Source organism: Rhipicephalus microplus, chromosome 3 (assembly GCF_043290135.1).
Source record: "Rhipicephalus microplus isolate Deutch F79 chromosome 3, USDA_Rmic, whole genome shotgun sequence".
NCBI classification, from domain to species: domain Eukaryota; kingdom Metazoa; phylum Arthropoda; class Arachnida; order Ixodida; family Ixodidae; genus Rhipicephalus; species Rhipicephalus microplus.
In genome coordinates, this window is record NC_134702.1 from 201091205 (window position 1) to 201100772 (window position 9568).

Here is a 9568-nt window from a genome sequence, read left to right on the forward strand (position 1 = left end):
TTGCAACCACTGATCGAATACCTTGAGGGACGTCGCCCACAACCCCCACATCAGTTCGCGCGTGATTTGTCATCTTTCTGTTTACGCCAAGGCATCCTCTACAAGCGCAACTTTCATTCAACGAAAACTGTTTACCTCCTCGTCGTTCCTGCTGCTCTCCGCGATGATGTTTTGCGTGCTAGTTACGACGAGCCATCGTCAGGGCATCTTGGCTTCGCGCGTACTCTGGCGCGGATCAAGGACAAATACTACTGGCGGAAACTTACGAAAACCATCCAGCAGTACGTCAAGACATGCACAGCCTGTCAGCGCCGCAAAACTCCAACGACGAAACCAGCCGGTCTGCTTCAGCCTTTGCGACTCCCTCACGAACCTTTTGAAAAGGTTGGGATGGATTTACTCGGCCCATTTCCGAAGTCTACGGCTGGTAACCGCTGGATTGTGGTTGCCACCGATTACTTGACCAGATTCTGCGAAACACAAGCCGCCCAGCGAGCAACTGCTTCCGAGGTGGCTGACTTTTTCATCAAGAACATCGTTCTCCGCCACGGTGCTCCCGCTGTCGTCATCACAGATCGTGGTACTGCTTTTACGGCACAGTTGCTCCAACAGATCCTGTTGCTGAGCGGCACGACGCATCGAACAGCAACTGCGTACCACCCACAGACTAACGGGTTAACCGAACGTCTTAACAAAACGATTGCAGATATGCTTTCGATGTATGTCGCCAAGGATCGGAAGAATTGGGATGAAATCCTCCCGTATATAACATTTGCCTACAACACGGCTTTGCAGGAAACCACCGGCTTTTCTCCTTTTCGTCTGGTTTACGGCCGCGACGTCACCACAATGCTTGACACCATGCTGCAACCAACTCTGCCGGACACGATTACCCCGGACGCAGATGTATTTGTTCAGCGTGCCGAAGACGCCTGGCAGCTGGCGCGCTTTCGCGTTTTATCGCGGCAAAATCAAGATGCTCGCCGGTACAACACCCACCACAGAGCAGTAATATACGAACCCGGTGACCTAGTCTGGGTTTGGACTCCTATGCGTCAACGTGGACGCTCAGAAAAATTGTTATGTCGGTACTTCGGACCCTACCGAGTTCTTCATCGCCTCGGCGAAGTGAACTACGAAGTTGTCCCAGCAGACACGTCACACCGTTCTCGCAGACCCCGCTCCTCGGATGTGGTTCACGTCTCCAGGATGAAGCCATACTATTCTCATTGACTGCAAGACAAGGACTTTGTGATGTGGCAATATCCTTCAAGACAATTGCACATTACTTTCTTGCCTCTTTATTTTTCATCTCGTCCCTTTTCTTTTCAATGGACACAGACATTTCTTACTACTTTTCGTTGTTTTTCGGAGCCATGGCATTCATTCGATGCTTGTTTTTTTTTTCATTGGAGAGAGGGTAATGCCACGCGCTGTGTTGGTAGGAGAAGACGAGAGCGAAGAAGAAGTGAATGGCAGCTGTGGCTGAGTAAACAGTCCTCTACTTCGAGTTCCTGCCTATCGTTTCCTCTCGCGACAATATATATATATATATATATATATATATATCTCTGTTGACCATCGACATCAGCACTCCAGATTGAAGGTGTCCGAAGCTCACTCTCAATTATGGTTTATGGAGACAGTGGAAAAGAAACACAAGATAATATCCATATAAAAACAAGGCATTTCGGCTTCAGCAGGGGAGCCCTGCGAACAATGCAGTTGCCAAAACATTTTTCTTTCTTTTATGCTTCTATCATTGCCGGCTTTTACCTTGATGACATTCATCTTCCTTCGCAACAAGATTGGTTTCCGTCAAACTCTCGGTTGATTTATCATTGCTTTAAAATTAGCTTATCAATCTCTCCTAATTAATTATTGATCATAAATTGATTGGCTTAATTATGCAGTAGTCAGCAACATTCATTTTTTTCATGTCGTTATAGAGGGCTTCAGCGTATTTTAAAATTCTAGCCTGATTTAGCTAAGGCACCATGTTTTGAAACTTCTTTAATCATAGCACTGTTGACATCAGCAATGCAGAGCCCGGCGTAAATAAATTTCTGTAGGAGTGAACAAGAAATAGCCTGCTCATGCATGGCGCGGGTAAATATGGTTGCTTTCGAGAGGCACTGACAGTCCACCCCGTTGGTAAAGCCGGTCATGAAAATAGCGGGAAAAAAGTGCCACCACGGCGTCCGTCGGGTGTGCAGTCAAGCAACGAAACTTGAGTCGATTTGTAACCCCAGCGGCTATTTGAAGTCTTACTTTTGATTTCTAAAGTAGGCCTCACCCAAACGGGCAAGGCCTCCCAAAAATTGGCCTATAGGCTCATTAGAATGTCTTCCCCCACGGCAATCTTTAGTAAAAGGCGAAAGATTGACTCGACCATCTGAGGGAGGACCTGAGCGATGTATAGCGCACGGCCCACACTCCGTGGTGTTGAAAAATAGCCAGAAAACTTGGCCAAGCTGCTGCTGAAGTTTATTGTACGTTTCAACCTTTTATTCTTAAAATATGCGTTGTCGTAAAAACTTTTCTGCACCACACACAAAAGTAACGTATACCTTTTAATTAACAGAAGTCAAATATAGGCAAGTTCCTTTCAGTTTAGGCTTCTATGCTGGTGAAAAGTGTATGCAGCCGTGTACCCTTCAATCAAAGTTTGTAAGTGCCGGAGTAGCGGCACGTGAGCACGCATCTATATCATACTTGGCGCGCTTCGTATTTCGTTTTAAATGCGAACATTTCTTTGCGAACTTCGGTGACTTTGAGCGTATCTATCTATCTATCTATCTATCTATCTATCTATCTATCTATCTATCTATCTATCTATCTATCTATCTATCTATCTATCTATCTATCTATCTATTTAACAGCCTACGACATTTAGCTCTCCTGGCCGTTTCGATAATGGTTGGACCAAATAAAAGTTTATCCAATCCAATACAATCGATACCAAACTTGGTATGACATAACATGACTGTAGGAAGAACATATTTGACTAGTCATAACACGAAAATAATCACATGTATGTAATGATTTACATTTCATCGTTTTGCAGCTTTAGCAGTGGCTAACTTCACATGCCGTGTTGCAAAGCTGGTATGGTATCACATGATTGCATGGAGAACGCAAGCGATAGACCCTAACATGAAAATCATGACATTCGTGTTATGTAGCAACATGTATGCATGCCATGCTCATGACGCGTTCGCGGGCGTTTCGCTAAGTTCACTTATACTTTTTAGTTTTACATACCGAATTCGGTATTACAGTACGTAAACAGATGAATGTATGTGATGTGCAAACATGATAAACATGAGTTGCGTGTCATGTAAGAACATGACTACAAGCTACGCTCATGATGTGCTCACGGCAGTATCGCTAGCTTCATATGTACCAAACTCGGTATTAAGCGACGCGAACGGATGACATAGATAAATGACGCATACAAATATGGTAATCATGGCATGCTTGTCATGTAACAACATGACTACATGCCACACTAATGATGCACTCGCGGCCGTTTCGCTACCTTCACATATGCCAAATTTGTTATTATTTGACATCAATGGATGACGAATGATGTATGTGACTGGTGCAAACATGATAATCACGATGTGCGTGTCATGTCAGAACATGACTACATGCCACAGTCAAGGCACCAATACATTTTGACGTGACGCATTGCGCGTGCTCGCCGGCGTTCATTTCGTTGCGTTACGCCGACGTTGCCACGCCAGGCGTCGGTCCTGCCATATACTCGCAGGCGCGCGTGGTGCTGCGTTGCTTTGACGCATGCGCGTTTAAGCGCGTCCGGCGTCTTTCCGTCACGAAAAGTGGGAGAGGCAGTGCTGTCTGGGTAACGCATGGACACGAAATGCAGCATGTCGCATTTCGCACCGGTTTCCGTAGGGCCGCGCCTGCGGACGCTGCTCCTGCTGGTCGTGCCTGGCATCAGGCAATATAGTGCTTGCATTTTGCTAACGTAGCGTCGCTGTACCCAGCACGCGCGCGCGTCAACGCTACATTGGAGTACATTAGGCCCTTCATGATGCGCTCGCGGCTGCTTTGCTAGCTCTACACATACCAAATTTCTTGTTACGTGACGTCAAATGATGGCGAAATATATGACTGGTGCAAGCATGATAATCCTGACACGGGTGTGATGTAAGAACATGACAACATGTCACACTCATAGCGTGTTCGCGGGCGTTTTGCTAGCTCCACATATACCAAATTTCTTGTTACGTGACGTCAATGGATGGCGAAATATATGACCAGTGCAAGCATGATAATCCTGACACGGGTGTGATGTAAGAACATGACAACATGTAACACTCATAGCGTGTTCGCGGGCGTTTTGCTAGCCCCACATATACCAAATTTGTTGTTACGTGACGTCAATGGATGGCGAAGTATATGACTGGTGCAAGCATGATAATCCTGACACGGGTGTCATGTAAGAACATGACAACATATCACACTCATAGCGTGTTCGCGGGCGTTTCGCTAGCTCCACATATACCAAATTTCTTGTTACGTGACGTCAATGGATGGCGAAATGTATGACCGGTGCAAGCATGATAATCCTGACACGGGTGTCATGTAAGAACATGACAACATATCACACTCATAGCGTGTTCGCGGGCGTTTTTCTAGCCCCTGTTGCGGATGGGAAGGAGGGACGCTGATGATGGCATCCCACCGCTGCCACCAGTTGTTGCGCGTCGCGGCGACCACAGTCTGCAGGTAGCGGGGCCGATCGCCGTCGCTCCGTCGAGCCAAGGACTGGGGGAGAGCTTTGAGCAAACTTAACGGGTATATTTACATCTTTACAGAGAGTTGTCGAGATGACAGAAGAGAAGAGAAGATCTAATGGTTTCACAAACCACGAGCGTGGTGGTTGAACTTTACATAGTTCAGAGCGACGTCCAGCACTCTGCCGCGTCGTTTTATGCCCTGTCGGGCTCCTCCTCTCCGAGTCGACCACCAATCACGCTCACACAGGTGAAGGGGGGGGGCGAGCATGCAAGGTCCACGTGAACACTGCACTGTGGTGGCGCCAGCAGGGCTCTTCCTCGTCGCGTGTGTGCCTTTAGTCGAGAGTGCCCACGATCCTGGCCGCATACTTCAGAGGGTCCGCCGATTTTATTCGCTCAATTAGCGGGGCGATCCGCGGCAGCCGCCGCGGTCTCCCCCAGGAAGACGCCGTCCCTGTTGTCCTCTTTGTGGCGTCGCGGCGTCTTGGCGACACTACGTCTCGTCCTCCGGGACAATGCCTGGCGGGCATAGGCAGTCAGCCGGTCGGCTACTTGACAATGGATTAAAGAAGCGCCGCTCTTTCGAGAGGTGCCAGGTTCGTGGATTCCTCTGGGGAGAGCCCTTTGACCAGCGCTGTCGTCGTCTGCCGGTTAACGCGCTAACGATGCGTGGCTGGCCCAGGCGGGAGATAGAGCGGCGGCTCCAAAACCCTCTTTGGCGACATTCCACCCCGTTGGCGCCGCTGTCAATCAGTAGGCGCCGTCTCGTGGGGCCGGCCTCTGTTGCTTCCTCCGTCCAGCCGTGGCGAGACTGTCATTTTGGCACTAATCCGGCGGGGCGAATGACCCGCTGGGTCAAGGCATAGCTTGATCGCTACAGCTCCTCCGCCGACGGGAAGATCTCGGACGTCGGGTAGTATCAGCTGCTCGACGGGAGAGATCGCAGTAACCGCAGTCTCCCAACACCATTTAAACCACAAAGACCAACTGCTAGAACCAGCAAGCGCCGGCAATGAGTTTTCGGCAACCAGGCCGGTCTTTCAAATGTGCCACAATGCACCTACGCTTTTTTTGTTCTTTTAAATGGCAACCACACTAATACTCTTGCCCATAGCTAAAACTTTCGATTACTCCAAATACCTCTTAAAATCATTACGAAAAACGTCCCTCAACGTTCCGTATAACATGACGCTCAGCTAAAGAATTCAACTGATCCCTGAGCACATACCAAAATAACAAAGGGTAATGCAATTTCGTATACTAACACGCTTATTTGCTGAATGTAGTTTCATGTCAGCCCCTGTTTTTAAAGAACGCACAAGACTTTGCTGTGCGCTCTAGCACGACATCTTACTCTCATCCAAAGAGCGCTAGCATACCCACACGCACCTAACCATAGGCGATATCTCTCTCACCTAGGTATCCTTAAACCCTCATCTGAACGTGAATTTTCTCAAGGAACAAACGCAAGGAACAATAACACTTGATGTACACGTCAGGAGTGCGTAACAAAACAGGCGTTAATTTTGCGCTAAAACCCCTGTACTGAATGTTTCTCCCCATGAGCATTTCGAAAATTGCTTTTGTTTGGTTTTATTCTAAAACCTTCCCAAACATTGCTCATTTACTCTATTGAAGACGGCATGCGATGCCGCGCTTAACTAAAGGGCACGAAGCATAGAAACTCCGGCGCCGCTCGACTACGCTACCGCGCTTTCAAAACTAGCGAGCGAACCAAATCTTCATTTGCAACTTGCGTGCTCGTATCTTAAAAAAACTCCTTTCACGCAGTCTGTTGACTGATGTGGGCCACTGCTTCCTCATAACGCTGAACAATTCAACTCGAAATTTTGACAAAGCTTACACGCAAACAAAATCTAGAGGGAAGAAAAAAGTGTCCAAGCAAACTAGCTGTGGAGAAGACACAGGAACACCAATTTAAAACCAAATATAACCAAACAAGTATGTTTCCAAAAAAAAACTCCTGTGTCCGACTCTCCCGTCTACAGCTGTCGCTCCCCCTTCAGCCGTACACGCGGCGGTCGTGGTCTTCGACTCTGAAAACGCGCGAGACAAACACGTGCACGAGCAACAAGCTGAACTGCAGCGTTACGCCTCATTCGCGATTTTGGCGGGCTTCTGTCAGTTCAGCGTAGGGGACCGGAGCGATGCGTGGGACAGAGTGGCCATGCCTTCTTTGGGCTAGCTGGCATGTGGTGTTTAGCTATTGTGGCTTTTCCTTTTTTTCTAGGACCCCTTCTACAATCCCGTTGCCGCAAAGCTTTAAATCTCCTGCGTACATTCCGTCGCGGGGATGCGCGCTGGGGCCTACCCTTCCGCCGTTGGAACCTTACTTTACGCCACAAAGGACCTTTCTTTGAACTGGCTGGTAACCTACTCTTGGGCCGCTCGCCCGGCTGATTGCCCCCTCTTTCACCCCTTCGCTTTGTCGCTCGCGTACGCCTCTCTCGTTTCCGGCGACGTCTGCGACCAACCTGTCCTGCACCGCTTGTAAATTCGTTGCAGGTTGAGTTATCAATGGTTTTACCGCTCAAGGGTGCTTCTGCACCTCCTGCCAGAGTGTTTCGGCACATTGATTTCTTGGCTCTGTCGCCTTGTTTGGCCGATTCACCTGTGCTAACGCTGTACCCAGGTGCGCCCTGAAACGTTCTGTGGATAGAACGGAAAGACCGGCGCTCTCCACGCGATTCCATTCGCGAACCCGCTTTCCTCTTACTTTTCGTCCGGTTGCTCGGACGCATGCAATGTAATTTTGACGCTGCTGCAAAGCTCTTATTTGCTACGCTGACAGGTTTTGCGCCCTTTTTTACACGCGTAGTACTGCTCGTCCTTCTTGCGGATTTGCGACGTCTCTTTCGTCTGCGCCGCTTTTTGCGTGTCGTTTCCGAGCCTCCCGATCGCATCTCACACTCGTGAACCCTCTAACAGCTTTCGTCAGCTGTCTCAGCCGCGCGGTCTAAATGATTTTCGCCCTGGTCATCTTTATTCTCACCCTCCAGACCGGCGGACTGGTTAACACACTTAGGAACAATGCAGCTGCTTGCCTTCGAAAAATCTTGCTCGCATTCCTGAGAGCTGTCTGCAACTGCACTGATACTATTCTCTACGCTCGCTGCTTCTGAGCCTTCTCCGGTGTTCTTGCCTACTTCGACCTCACTTGCAAGATCCACCGCCGCGACAAACACAGTTGAGGTCTGTGCCAGATTCTCTACAGCTATTCTAGCTGTTTCGCTAACAGTTAATTGGCAAAGCACCTCGTCGCACTCGCTCTGGCCTTCGTCGGCCTCTCTACTCAGCGCAGCTTCCTGACGCGCCTCGCTTTCAGACTCCCGTCTTTCAGCTTCGCACTTTCTTTCAAACTCTTGTCTGAGCTGCTCTATTTTTCTGCTGACGGAAGTTCCGAATAACCTGAGCATTTCTGCCTTAACTACGCGGTAGTTGTTCGCGTCCTGCTCACTGAGTCGCGCAACAGCTTTATCTGCCTCGCAAGGCAGAACCGTTAGTAGCCTTTGATACCACGTGTCTCGCTCAAATGACAGTTCCTCGCACTTCCGCTCAAATATTCTAAAGTACAAGCCAATATCTCCTGAATCTGTATATGGCTGCATGTACCTAGACATCCATAACTCGGCCTTCAAGTTGCGATAAGGTACCACTTGCTGGGGACTACTGCCTGACCTCTTTCTCAACTCGAGTTCTCGTTTGCGGATCGCAATCTCGTACTCCAGTCTTTCTATTTCACGCTCGCTTTCTAAGCGGCGTTTCTCTCTCTAAGACTGCTTTTTCTCGTGCTCCTGTTCCTCACGCCTTTCCTGACGCTCCTGTTCCTGTTGCTTTTGAATCTCGTTCCACGTTTCTTTAATATCTTCACTGCTCAGATTCAAGCCCTCGATAGCGCCAACAATTGCGTGTTTCTTCATCCCCACATGTACTTCTGCTCCCAGCTCCTCCCCCAGAATCAGGAGCTGATTCTTCAACAAACGCTTCCAATCCATGACAGAGAACTAGTGTGGTGCAGCTCACTCTCTACCCAGAAGTTCCATAAACAACTGCTTCTGTGGTAGCCTCTACCAGCGAAAAGATTGCACTTCTATCTTATCAGCCTGGCAACCAAAAACCAAAGCCAGCACTCACCAGTCCACAGCTGCCAGTCTCCATGATCTCGGTATGTTGTTGATTCTCCGTCCTCCAGGCTCACATCCAACCGCTTGCCATCCAGTTGTTAGGGATGGGAAGGAAGGTCGCTGATGGCATCCCACCGCTGCCAACCAGTTGTAGCGGATGGAAGAGGAAGTTGCTGATGGCAGTAGAGAAGAGAAGAACTAATGGTTTCACAAACCACGAGCGTGGTGGTTGAACTTTACATAGTTCAGAGTGACGTCCAGCACTCTGCCGCGTCGTTTTATGCCCTGTCGGGCTCCTCCTCTCCGAGTCGACCACCAATCACGCACACACAGGTGAGGGGGGGGGGGCGAGCATGCAAGATCCACGTGAACACTGCACTGAGGTGGCGCCAGCAGGGCTCTTCCTCGTCGTGTGTGTGCCTTTAGTCGAGAGTGCCCACGATCCTGGCCGCATACTTCAGAGGGTCCGCCGATTTTGTTCGCTCAATTAGCGGGGCGATCCACGGCAGCCGCCGCGGTCTCCCCCAGGAAGACGCCGTTCCTGTCGTCCTCTTTGTGGCGTCGCGGCGTCTTGCCGACACTACGTCTCGTCCTCCGGGACAATGCCTGGCGGGCATAGGCAGTCAGCCCGTCGGCTACTTGACAATGGATTAA

At 49.4% G+C, this 9568-nt stretch overlaps 1 non-coding gene across 1 annotated transcript; it reads right to left on the bottom strand.

Moving 5' to 3' along the window:
* Positions 1-2289: 2289 nt before the first annotated feature.
* On the bottom strand, positions 2290-2415 carry LOC142804349 (U5 spliceosomal RNA). Its single transcript, XR_012894617.1, has one exon. It is a non-coding gene; the product is annotated as a U5 spliceosomal RNA (small nuclear RNA).
* Positions 2416-9568: the final 7153 nt, after the last annotated feature.